Below are 13,164 nucleotides of genomic sequence, written 5' to 3'. Positions count from 1 at the left end.
GTACGCAGGATAGGAACGTGCGTGAACGGTGGGACTTTGCTGTCTGCGTCTCCCAGCAGATGTCTGGGTAGTTTAGTCCCCCATGACTACTGCCTCCTTAGTTTTTATGGTCTCTGAGAGCTGCCTCAGGAGCCCCGAATCTAGTTCTTCCCCTTGGTGTGGGGGTCTGTAGCAGACCCCTACCACCAAATCCCTTTCTCCTTGCCCCCCATGTAATTTAACCTACAATCCTTCTACTTTCTCCTCCTTCGATTCCATCTTGATGAGGGTCGATGTATATTGCTCATTGACATAGAGCACAACCCCTCCCCCTTTCTTCCCCACCCTGTCCTTTCTGTACAGCCTATAACCCTCAATATGTACCGCCCAGCTGTGGGATGAATCCCATCAGGTTTCTGTTAGCCCTACTAAGTCGTAGGTGTTTTCTGCAAGCAGGAGCGCTAGTTCATGCTGCTTGTTCCCCATGCTCCTAGCATTAGTATATAGGCACTTGAGCCCTATGACTGGTGCCTTTTTTGCCCCCCAGCTCCGATTCCCAAAGGGCCCCTTATTGCTTACCTGCTTATTGCTTACCTGTGCTATATTGCTGTCCACCCCATGGATTGCAGGTTCCTGATGTTCTCCTTCTTCAGGCTGGGCTGTCCTTGTGGGTGCCACGTGGTTTGGTGGTCCACAGCTTCCCCCGCCCTCATCTTCCCCTCCCCCCGACGAGCCTAGTTTAAAGCCTGCCAGAGGAGATCCGCCAACCTAGAAGAGAACACACGCTTACCTTTGGGGGAGCAGTTTTTGTTGAAACTGTTTTGCTGTTTCGACGCTGTTTCAATGTTTCACCCATAGGTTATTATGGGGAAACATAAAATGCAGCAGGCAGGCAGATTGAGGGCTGCTGGGGGTGTGCCCAAGTTCTCCCGGGGGTGCGAGCCCCCGATCTGCCTGCCAGATGAGAGGAGCTGGGTGCTGCCGCCTGGGCCCAGCATGGGGAAGATTGCTGCTGCTGCTGTTCCCAGGTGGCAGCACCTGGCTCCTTTCATCTGGCAGGCAGATTGGGGGCTCACCCACACCCCCAGGAGGGCTGTGGGGACTGGAGTCCTCCCAGGGATGCAGGCCCCGATCTGCTTGCCAGATGAAGACCAGCTCTGGGCACAGCCCACACCCAGTGCCAGGAAGATTGGTGCTGCTACTGGCCCCAGGCGGCAGCACCCACCTGGTGATTGGGGTGGCAGTTCCCTGCACCAGCTGATCTGCCCCCCACGCTACCGGAGCCAGCCAGGTGGGGGCCGGGGCAGATCAGCTGGTGCGGGGACGCTCCCCTGCCCTGGTCCCCACCCAAGCTGATCTGCCCCAGCCCCACTGACCCCAGGTGGCAACACTCAGCTGCTGTCAGCCGGTAGGCAGGTTGGGGGCCGGCCAGCACCCCTGGGAGGGCTACAGGGGCTGTCCCAGTGTCCTCCCAGGGGTACGTGCCCCCAATTTTCCTGCTGGCTGACAAGAGCCAGGTGTTGCTGCCTGGGGCCAGCAGCAGCACCAATCTTCCTGGTGCTGGGTGTGGGCTGCGCCCAGTGCTGGTCTGTCATCTGGCAGGCAGATTGGAGGCTGGCCTCTGCAGCCTTCCCGGGGGTGCGGGGAGCCCCCGATCTGACAGAAGGCAGGTGCTGCCGGCTGGGACTGGTCCTGAAGCCAGTAAGCCTGGCTTCGAAACTCCAAACATTTTGAAACTTTGGAAACATTTTGAGTTCCCTTGTTTCATTTCAAAGCTGTTTCGAAAGCTTTTGTTTCATTTTAATTTCACTGTTTCAAGACTGAAATGCATCGAAAGAGCTTCAAAATGAAATGTCAGGTGAAGTTTCACACAGCCCTAGCCTCCAGGTGCACAACATCAGCATACCTGCCAAGGTCTGGGCAGCAGCATGGGGTCCAGGCTGCCATAGTGCAGTGACAGGGGGCCTGAGATGCAGTGGTGAGCCTGGCCATGTGGCCATGCCAGATGGGGAGGGGGCCATCAGAGCTAAGACTGACTTCAGCCAGGTGGCAGTTGCTACAGCAGCAAAGAAGGGAAACCAGGGTGTCCAGCAGGAGCCTAGGGTACTGGATGTCTTTCCCGGGGCCTGAGGGTGGAACAGCCATCATACGGTGGGCACAGAGCCACAGAACGCTGTGCCAGCATGCTGCAGGCTGCTCCAGCCCAGAAAGGCAGGTGGCCAGGGAGCAGCTAGCAGGGCTGGCTTTTAAAGATAGCCGCGCCCCCCAGCCACAGGCAGCTGTGGTGGGAGCCTCCAGCTCCCCTGGCTGGAGGGGGTGGGGGCAGGCTAGTGCCAAGAGCAGCAAATCTGCTCCCAAATTCCTGCACATATAGGCATCTGTCCAGGGTAGGTTTACTCCACAGTAAATTATTGCTGTAAACCCATCTGGCAGTATTTGCACATGTAGATGCACCCACTGAATGGCAAATTTTTAAGCCCAGGAGAGAGAAGATACTGAAGCAGAAGAACAAGGAGACTGGGAGAAGTCATGAAATGAACGGTACTCAAGAGGATTTGAGTGGGACTGAATAATTGTATAAGGGAGATGAAAAGGAAGAATGGAAAGTGAGTATCACAAGGGGAAAAAATTAAAACAGCAATGTTGGGAAAGAAAATAATTAGAAAAATGGGAAAGTAAAGACACATTTGAAGGCTAAAAGCAAAGGTTAAAGGGTGTGGGGAAGGGGCATAAATATAGTATAACATGGGAAGAGACTGTAAAGAGGCCTGAAATATGGCTCTCTACAACTCCCCTGAGAAAACAGTATCTGACAAACTATGATATAGTGCCATGACTCCCCTAAGGATGGGAGTCAGGAAATCATTAGTAATATCTGAAGGATTTATACATGCTGAAGAAAAGCCAGAAAGGAGTTCGGTACTCAGGTGTGGAAGGGTTAAATACAGTCTTCCATCTAAGGAGCAGGGTGAATCTCCACGTTTAAGGAAAAGAGTAAAGAGTTAAAAAATAAGGATTGTTTGGGGATCCAAAAGGGAGGGAAATTGGACTAGGTAAATCAGGGGTGTCAAACTCGTCTGGCTCCACAGATGAATTGTGCCAGGCTGGTCCATTGGCCCTGCGTTCTAGTGTGTGTCGTGGAGTAGCCACAGTTGGTGCCGTGTGCAGCCTGATCCTGCTCTGGCCACTCTAGGGCTGCACTGCATGGACCTGGAGCCACTGTCACATGGAGCATGGTCCTGGAGTGGCATGCAGCTACTTCAGCACTGTGCTGCACATGGCAGCAGCTCTGGGACAGAAGCTGGAGCAGATGCTGTGTGTGGTGCATGGGACCTCCATGCTGCCTGTATGTCACTCTGAGACCCACAGGCAGCACTGGGGGCAGGATGCTATGGGCTCCATGGGCTGGCTCTGAGTTGTGGACAATTTCTTTGACACTTCTGAGGTAATTAATGAAGGTGGGAAGAATGGAGCAGGGGTGCTAATGGGTAAAGGGTATAAAGATGAGGATCATATGGGGATTTAAATGAGAGGGAACTTCAACTGGGTAAATTATGAGGGGGAGAGCAGGGGCTTTATTAAATAAAGTTAAATTTAGGGCAAGACTATATAGAAGAATACAAGGGGACCAGAACATTACTGCAGGTATATTAAATAGATCAAATATATAGTCTAGATAGGCTTTATGTCTTTCATAGGTTCATAGATTCATAGACTGTAGAGTCGGAAGGGACCACAATGGATCATCGTGTCCGACCCCCTGCCCCTAGCAGGAAAGAGGACCGAGGTCAGATGCCCCCAGCCAGGTGACTATCTAGCCTCTTCTTGAAGATCTCCCAGCTAGGTGATAGCACCACCCCTCTTGGAAGCCCATTACAGATCCTGGCCACCCTTACTGTAACAAATTTCTTCCTAATATCTAACCTAAATCCCCTCTCAACTAGTTTACACCCATTATTTCTAGTCCCTCCCTGGGGCGCCTCAGTAAACAGCGTTTCCCCTATTCCCTGTTGACCTCCCCTAATAAATTTATAGGCGGCCACAAGATCTCCCCTCAGCCATCTCTTGTGAAGGCTGAAGAGATTCAGCTCTCTCAACCTCCCCCTGTAGGGTCTATCACGAAGGCCACTAATCATGCGATCTATTAGTCATGCACCTGCTAATGCACAACAAGGTGCGATTGGCCTTGTTGATGACCTCGTTACACCGCCGGCTCATGTTCATCTTGGAGTCAATTATTACTCCAAGATCCCTCTCTGTCTCCAAGCTGCTGAGAAGGACACTCCCCAACCTATAGGTGTGCTGGGGCTTCCTCCTTCCCAGGTGGAGTACCTTACATTTATCTTTATTAAATTGCATCCTATTTCTCTCTGCCCATTGATCCAACCTGTCCAGGTCAGCCTGAAACTGCTCCCTGCCCTCCGGTGTACTAACTTTGCCCCATAACTTGGTATCATCAGTGAACTTGGAGAGGGTGCTCTCCTCGCCCTCATCCAAATCGCTGATGAAGATATTAAATAATATCAGTCGGAGGACTGAACCCTGCGGGACCCCACTGCCCACCTCCCTCCAGGCCGAGAAGGAACCATCCACCACCACTCTCTGGGTGCGGTCCCTAAGCCAGTTGGCCACCCACCTGACCGTGTAGGCGTCCACTCCACAGGCTGCTAGCTTCCAAATGAGGATAGGGTTCGAAACTATGTCGAAGGCCTTCCTAAAGTCCAGGAACATGACATCAGCCTTGGCTCCCACGTCCAGGCAATGTGTGACCTGGTTATAGAAGGCTACAGGGTTTGTCAGGCAGGATCTACTTGTTTTCTTATATTATAAAAAGGTAAAAGCAGTTGTGGCTAGTGCAAATGTTGATTCTCATTTATACAAGAGGGCCAGAACATTACTGCAGGTATATTAAATAGACCAAATATATATACTAGATAGGGTTTATTTCTTATTCTTATATTATAAAAAGGTAAAAGCAGTTGTGGCAGGTGCAAATATCAGCTCTCTATTTATGTTTTGTGTACATGTCATGTGCAGATCAATTAAAACTTCCAGGAAGAAGGACTTTGTGAAAAAAAGTGCTTTCCCAGGTTGATGATAGTCATATTAGATGTATAAACATAGATTTTAAGGCAGTAGAATAAGAGTGTCATATCTCTATAATGAATTTAAGATGTTCAGTATTCCTTACATTTAATCCTGAGAACATTAGCATTCCTGATAGTCTTAGTTTCTCTAAACAGCACTTTCATCTAATCCAGCATAGGAAGGACTGTGATAAAGGAGATAACTTTCACTAGTGATGGACCTAGATTATAAAATTCCCTCCCGCAAGAGATAGCATCAGCAACATGCATCACTGCAGTCAGAGCCAAATGTAAAACTCATCTCTTTGCCTTGGCTTCCTCTCAATACACACACACAATAAAGTAATCAGGCCATTTCTTTGTTGACTAAAACAAGGAAGAGAAAGAGATTGTTTACTGTTGCTTCTGTTTTTAAATATTTAGAAGGCACAACAATCCCAGGGTATGAATAGACAGACTAATCAGATCACATCAATGGGGGGATCCTGGCACCAGAGAAACAAATGTTTTTTTTCTGAGAGATAAAGCAATTAAAATAAGTGTCAGAGTGTTGAACCATCATTAAAGGGAGATATAAATAACAGGCCAGACTGTTAATTAATACCTTTCAAGGAAATATGGAGCAGGAGTGTAAGCCAATACATTGGGCCAAAATCTCTTATAACTGCAGCCATCTAATGCTTGAGTAACAATTGAGCCAATTGATTGAAGTCCTTGAAGTCAAGTGAGTTGTTCCAGATTTATGCCAGTTTACCTGGACACATAATTTAGGACTCTGGTGCCAGCTGGCTGCCTTCCTGTATTGCCTTTAGCTACATGAAAAGGAAACAAAGACAATTATACAAACACAGATGATGTACCAGGTCCTGCAGATGTTCTTCTAAGCAAAACTTCCATTAAAGCTCCAGCGAGTCTTGCCTGAATAGGAACTGCAGCATGATGCTGAATGTGAGAGTACATTCTGGGACAATATGCAGTTCTTTATTCTCCCAAGTCCCCTAGTCTCTCCACTTTACCATTGACTGTTTTCTATTGATTCCTTCATTGGGACCTACCACCAAGAATCTGTCCTGGAGCAATTACTGACTGGACCTTGGTGGCTTGAGATCAGCCCCATCAAAAAAGCCAGCTTTTGGAACAAAAGCAAGTCCAAACCGGAGGTCCCTTGGTCCCAATATGAGTCTGCAAGGTACATATGAGTCTTACAAGGTAAGTGTGTGAGATAAAAAGTCCACAGCTTTAAGGGCCCAGCCCTCTGAGTCCTTTGGGCAAGCTTGAAGTAGAAATATTTCTGCAAATGAAATAAAAATTTTAGTGCAAGTGGTTGCATGCAACTTTGTGGTTCATAGAATCTAACATTATGAAACTGAGGATCCCAGGCCTATACTTGGACCACACAGCTGGACACCTCTGTCTGCTAACACCACTGACTGTCCTATAGGGTTGGGATGGGCTCAAGGATTTCTGCATGTTCATTTTTTTATTAATATTCTATACCATAACCCTTTGATTAAAAAGTACGAAAATGGAAGATGCAATAGAACCAGTAGATTCCCTGCCATGTAAGCAACATAACTTTATAACCTTCACTCATATTATATACTGGGTCAAGAAGTAAACATCAGTCACATACCAGCGCTCCTCTGGGTCAGAAAGGTGTTTTACCCTTGGCTTTGCTATGGGAGACATAGGTAGCCATGTTAGTGTGAAGTCAAATCTACCCCAGCTTCTATTATACTTCCTTTTTTTTTCATGTCCTTGTGACAAGGTGGATGCATCTACACAAGACGTTGACTAATTAGCTCTGCAGTAAATGTCTTGCCATCTACATGTGCACAACTATTAGGCCAGAGAAAACTAATTTACTCTGCAGCAGGATAGTACTTGTATTTGCAGAGTAAAAAAACTCCACAGCAGTGCACGTGTAGCCACTGGCTGGCTGGGGCACAAGGGTGTTTGATGTGGGGGCTGCCTGCTGGCTAACCCCACACTGAAGCACTCTCACACCCAGCCTCCCCAGCATGCAAAAGATTCTTGGTTGTAGGATCCAATGAAGGAATCAAAAGCCAACAGTGAAGGGTAAAGTGAAGAGGCTAGAGGAGTTGGGAGAATAAAGAACTGTATATTGTTCCAAAACATACTCTTATATTCAGTGTGTTGAGCTGGGGAAAGCAGCCTGATTACCCCTGCCCCCTCCCCTGGGATGCTCCAACCCAGCTCAATGTGCTGTGCATGAATAAATCCAAGAGCTGATTGTGCTGGAGTTTATTGCTCCTGGGTGCATATTCAAACGGCAGATCCAGGAGCACTACATTTTGGAGTTTATTCATGTGCATTAATTGTACATCCAGACATGCCTGGTATCTAGTAGAATTCATTGGAAGCTGACAGGGCCATGCTATGAGAACTTCTGCTATGGCCTCAAACTTACAACTTTGGGCTGTCAACTAGGGCTGTGTGAAATGTCACCGGCTGTTTTGATTCGACACTGTTTTGACTCATTTCAAGCTCAAAACAGCTAAATCGAATTGAAACAAAGGGCTTCAAAACAGCCTTGAAACAAAACGAGGCTAGCCAAAATGTTTTGCAAGTTTCGAAACGTTGTGAGTTTCAAAGCAGCCAGCAGCCTGGTGATGGCAGACAGGGGAGAACCAGGGCTGTGCTCCAGGTGGCTCTGCAGTCCTATGTGGCTCAGCCGGGAGTGCAGCCCTGGCTCTCCCCGCCTCCTGTGGCTGGGCTGCAGGAAGCCAATCACATCACAAGGGAAGGACACTGAGCCTGGGCTCAGTTCCCTTCCCCAGCTCTGTGATCAGGCTGGGGAAGGGAACTGAGCCCAATCACTCAGTTCCCCTCCCCAGCCCTATGATTGGGCTGGGGAAAGGAATTCAGCCCAGCCCAGGAGTTCCTTCCCCCAGTCCAGTTGTAGCGCCAGGGGTGGGAAATGAGCGATCGGGCTCAGTTCCCTTCCCTGGCTCCCCGGTCCCAGGCGGCAGAACCTGGCTTCCCTCCCTCATCTGGCAGGCAGATTGGGGGCCTGCAGCCCTGGGAGGACTGGCACAGCCCCCACAGCCCTCCTGGGGTTGCAGGCTCCCTTCTGCCTGCCAGATGAGAGAGACTGTTTCGAGCTTCCCATTATAGTGAATGGGCGAAATGTTGAAACAACCTCGAAACAGCATTGAAACAGTGTCACTGTTTTGATGAAGCAAAACGGAACAGCGGTTTTGAATTGAAATGAAATTCAAAACGAAACATTGTTCCATCGAAACCTCGAAACACAAGTCGAAATGGAACGGTGCCGTTTCGCACAGCCCTACTGTCAACCATGTGCCTGAGCTCCCACACCACCCCAGCCCCCTTCTATTTTATTAAGAGTCAAAATTCTTTTATCTCCCTAAACCGAGCCATGTACTATGTACATACTCATCAAGTGGTTTTCATACTCATTAATCAGTTGCTATTCCTTCTACATGCCATACCTACTTGTGTTTCCCAGCTGTGCTTCCATTTTAGTGTAAAAAAAAGTCATTGAAAACTTTCTCTCTCCCACTCCTCCTCTTTTGTTGTCCTCACAATGGGACCCCAAATGCAGCCCTGGCTAGGATTTCAAAGCAAAGTTATAATTGGGCACTTCTGCTTGATTTTGCTCCAGTCGGGCAAACTTCAGCTGTTTTGATCTGAACTTGAAACTCCAAGCAAAATTCAAACATTTTGAGGCTGCATGAAACAAACAAAAAGTTTCTGCAAAGTGAAATGACTATGGGGATAAATCCAGGCTTTTTCTGATCTCACCTCACCAACCTCCATCAGGGCAACCACTCTCCAATGGCAGCTTATGGAGAGCTGATGTAATAAGAGCCCCACCAACAGAAACTGTGATACAAGGCTGGTATTTATTTCCTGGTACCTGCACATGATAGGGGTCATGTGGACAAAAGGCTTCAACCAGTCTGTAACATAAATCTGTATTAACAGACACCAGTAGCTTGTGTTACATATTCCATTTTTTTAATGTGAAAAATCCAGATGCAAAATTCACCATCACAAACCAATCAGGATTCAAATTACATTTTGACTCTTGGGGGAGGGGGGGGCAGTCTGCGGCACTGGCAGCTAGAAGGAGCTGCTGTCATAGCTACCTGAGATGCAAGGCAGGCTGGGGGGGGGAGGGGCTCAGGCCCCCCAAGCTCCCTGGTAATTGAAACCCCAAAACCAATGCATCATTATATAAACACACAGAGGAAAAGGTCCAGCACTAAGGGTGTTAAGCAGCTGCCACTGAACGCCATCTGCAAATCACAGTGGCTTTCTGATGACTACTTTCCAAAACAGTGTCTTCTGCTATGTCCTGTTCAATACATTGGGAGGATCCACTCACTGAAGCCTGTGTTTGCAGGACCTGTTCCTTTTAGGTTCTGTGCCTGTGGGCTTGGATTATGGCTGCCATGCATTAGAGCTAGAATGTTAGGAGTCTTTTGGGTGCTCTCAAGCTACACTTTGTTTCTTGAGAAGGAGTCTGTCCCACTTGTGGGAGTCTGTCCACTGTCTTCTGCTATCTTTAACTGCAATTTCTACTGCATCATATATCTAAAGGATCAGAAATATGAGCCAATCCCCAAGGGAAGTTATTTAAAAGTGTGTCAATACAACTGGAGGTGTAGGATTTTGACTTTTGTGTATTGAGTTGACCTCACAAAAAGCACACAACTGAAAACGGGGAGACACTTGTAGATTTGTTCTGGTCTCCTTAAGTATTCTCTTGGCATAAAGAATGGATGGCCTTTAATGCATCAGAAGAGCAAAGATGCATCAGGATCTTCACAGACATCTTTTGTATACAGTGTTGTATACTAATTATGCACCTCTCTGATTCTATGTTTTTCAGGCTGTTTAACTAAAGCTCAGGTGAGACTTTCTGGATTACTATTCCAGATACCGAGAGGTATCTGTCTTTGTCCAGACATGCCAGTGTGTGGTGTTAGCAGACAGGCTCGCTTTGTACTGGGGATCTGAAGTGAGGTTATTTTTTTCACTCTTAGCACAGGGTGGCCATCATTTTATAAAATCAACCCTCTGTATTGATGCATGTAGACAAAGCACCAACCCCCCTGGCCACCCATAGGGTGAGGTTTTTTTTGTAAATCAGGGTATATCCCCCCTGCAAAAAAAAACAACCTCTTTTTGGCACAGGCTTTGTTTATCTTATTAGGCTGACCATCAAAACAGGTTTATCTGTTTTTTACACCCTAGAATCCTACGTTCTGGCAGCCAAAAGTTTATTCTGTGCCATTCCTCTTCCGTGACTTCAGATCTGTAATCAGAAACTGGGGTTAAATGTGGGAAAGAAGATCTCTTCTTTTATTCCATTACACTGACACTGGATTCAAAATGAGTGACCTTTGTGACCTCACTTTTCCCTTCCATCACCAAGAGCACAGCTAGAAAGAAGCACCAGGCTTATCAAGGCTTTAACAGCGAGGGTGGCAATGGTAATGGAGTAACTTTTCTTTGGAATGCAAAGTCCAAGTCGCTTCTTTTCCATGTGCATTCTGTAGCAACGTATACAGCAACCAAGGAAACTTCAAACAATGTCCAGCTAGGCGACAAAATGAAGTGAAAGAAGGGGGGAATGAAGGGGGGAAAAAGTACTAGGAGGAAAAAAAGTGTTATGAACAAGTGGGAGTATTCACAATGCAAATTGTCTTTCAAGGTGAAAGCATGTTGGAATGTGGCCTGCTGCTGCTGCTCAGGCTTACACGGCAGCTTGTGCAAATCAAATGTCCAAAAACATTAAAATCTTAGATTACAGGCAGGAAACGATTTCATGACCCAGTGGTAAGCAAGCACATAACACGCATATTTTTTAAAACATCAACTTAATATAAAAAGGGCCCTTAAAAATTAGAAGTAAGGTAAAACATAGACAGATATTTGGGAGAGCTCTTAGTGGGAAAGTATCACATAGAAAACCCAACTGTCTGCAAGATACCTGAGTTTGCAAATGGATTTCAAAATGGGCATTTTGCAAAAAAATGTATAGGGAAAGGGGTCTTTGTACCTACCGAAGTCTTGCAGCACCACCTCCTGGAACAGCCAGTTTTCTGTATAAGTAAAAGTTATTTATCACAGTTACCTGGTTTCTCATAGGATACCCTGAGTGTGTCTACATGAGACTGATCTACTGTGCAGTAAAGTGTCACTATGTAACCGTGCACTAGACTACTGCACAGTAAAATAGGCTAATGTGCAATTATCTACTGCCTGAAAATACAGATAGTGGATTAACTATGCATTAGCTACTGCACAGTAAGGCACTGTAGATACTAGCTGGAAGCAATTTGCTCCCAGTCTGCCCAGGCAGCAGGGGGCCCACTGCTGCCTGGCTAAGCCCCATGTGCTGGGAGCTGTGCTGGCTGCAGGGGCAGCTGTCTCCCCACCATGTGGGGATCCGAACTGTCCTGATACTCACGTGGCTGGGAGGTGGCAGCCAGGACTGCTGCATCCCAGCCAGGTGGGGATTGGGTCTGATCCCCATGTGGCAGGGAGAGAGCTGCCCCTGCAGCCGGTACATCTCTCACTACACCCCCACATCTGGTGGGGACAGCCATGTGGAAACCAGGAGTTCCTGTTCCCCATGTGGCTGGGAGAGGCATCCCTGCCATGTGGGGGACGCTGCCTGGCAGCCACGTGGGGATTGGGACCCTCCCAATCTAATGTGGCTGTCCTCCCCCAGGTGGGGATGACTCCTCTCTCTGCCATGTGGGGGCATTAGGACCCTCTTTATCCCCACCTGACTGCCCATGAGCATCCCCATGGGGATGCCTCTCCCAGCCATGTGGGGATTGGGTATGATCCCCACCTGGCTGAGACACAGCAGTCCATCAGCCCCTTGCCAGCCCTGGGCTGGCACCCAGGGGATCCTGGAGCTCTCCCTGGCTGCTGCAATGGGGCAGAAAAGGGAAGGGGGCAGGAATATCTCTGGTTGGGAGCGAATTTGCTCCCAAGCCAGCACGTGTAGACCCTTTCTTTTTTTTAATGTATAGTAACTTTACTGTGCATTAATAGCACATGTAGATGCACCCCAGGATAGCATGAAATAGAAACACAAGTGTCAATAATTAAACAAAGAGACTAATAGTTTTGATGACTCAGAATCAAAGGGAGGTTAGACACTGACTTTGTTGAAAACAGCATGGGACACTATTGACTGTTTTGCAAGGTTTTGGACTTTCTTATTCTGATGTTCACTTCAAAGCGGGGAATATCTTTGAGGGTCTGGGCTAGATTCACAAAAGGATTTAAGATTATACAACTCTTAGCAATGCAGAGTCTAATACCTAGGTAATCTGACACACTAGACTTTCGTGTTAAATTTTGAACTTTTCAGCTTGCATTATACTGGTTTTAGCAGGCCTTTGGCTGTGTTCAGTTAAATTAAGACAAGTTAACATAAGTGAGGGGAAGAGAAGTAGTCTAAAAGGTACCAAATCATGGGTAAGAGAACTTCCTTTGAAAGGGTAGGATAGTTTTAAGACATCTAAATATAGATTAGGGGCAAAGGTCATCATATTCTAGCTCAACTACAGTACAAAACAAGAGCATCTCTTTTCGGACCATATTTGTCTTAGCTTTGATTAAATAACATCGTAAAACTTTTGTTGAGGAAGAGGAAAAGGGGTGGAAGGGTCAGTACTCTGAGATGTATTCCTCCTGCATCCTTTGCTGAGATTCCCATGAGCAGATGTTTTGAACATCCCATGCTTTTTAGAACTTATCCTGCAACCTTGGGTAAGGTTTTCCAGGTAGGCTGGCCACCTGTAAATTACTCATAGGATTTTAAAATTTAGTGGGTGCATTTATATATGTATTTACTCCAGCCTAAGTTTACTCTGGTGTAAAATACTCTGGAGTAAGTGTTTTTGGGCAGGAATCTACACATGTGGGGATTAGGGAACAGATTTGCTGCTCTTTGCTCCAAGTTGCAGACCTGCAATGGGCCCCCTGCCACCACTCAGGGGAGCTCCAGTCTCCCTCTGGGTGCTGGCCATGGGGCTGGCAGGGAGCACCAAGCCAGGAGACAGCTGTCTCTTGGCCTGGGGGG

Source organism: Alligator sinensis, unplaced genomic scaffold (assembly GCF_000455745.1).
Source record: "Alligator sinensis unplaced genomic scaffold, ASM45574v1 scaffold428_1, whole genome shotgun sequence".
Lineage (NCBI taxonomy): Eukaryota > Metazoa > Chordata > Crocodylia > Alligatoridae > Alligator > Alligator sinensis.
Note: the sequence above shows the minus strand (reverse complement) of the source record.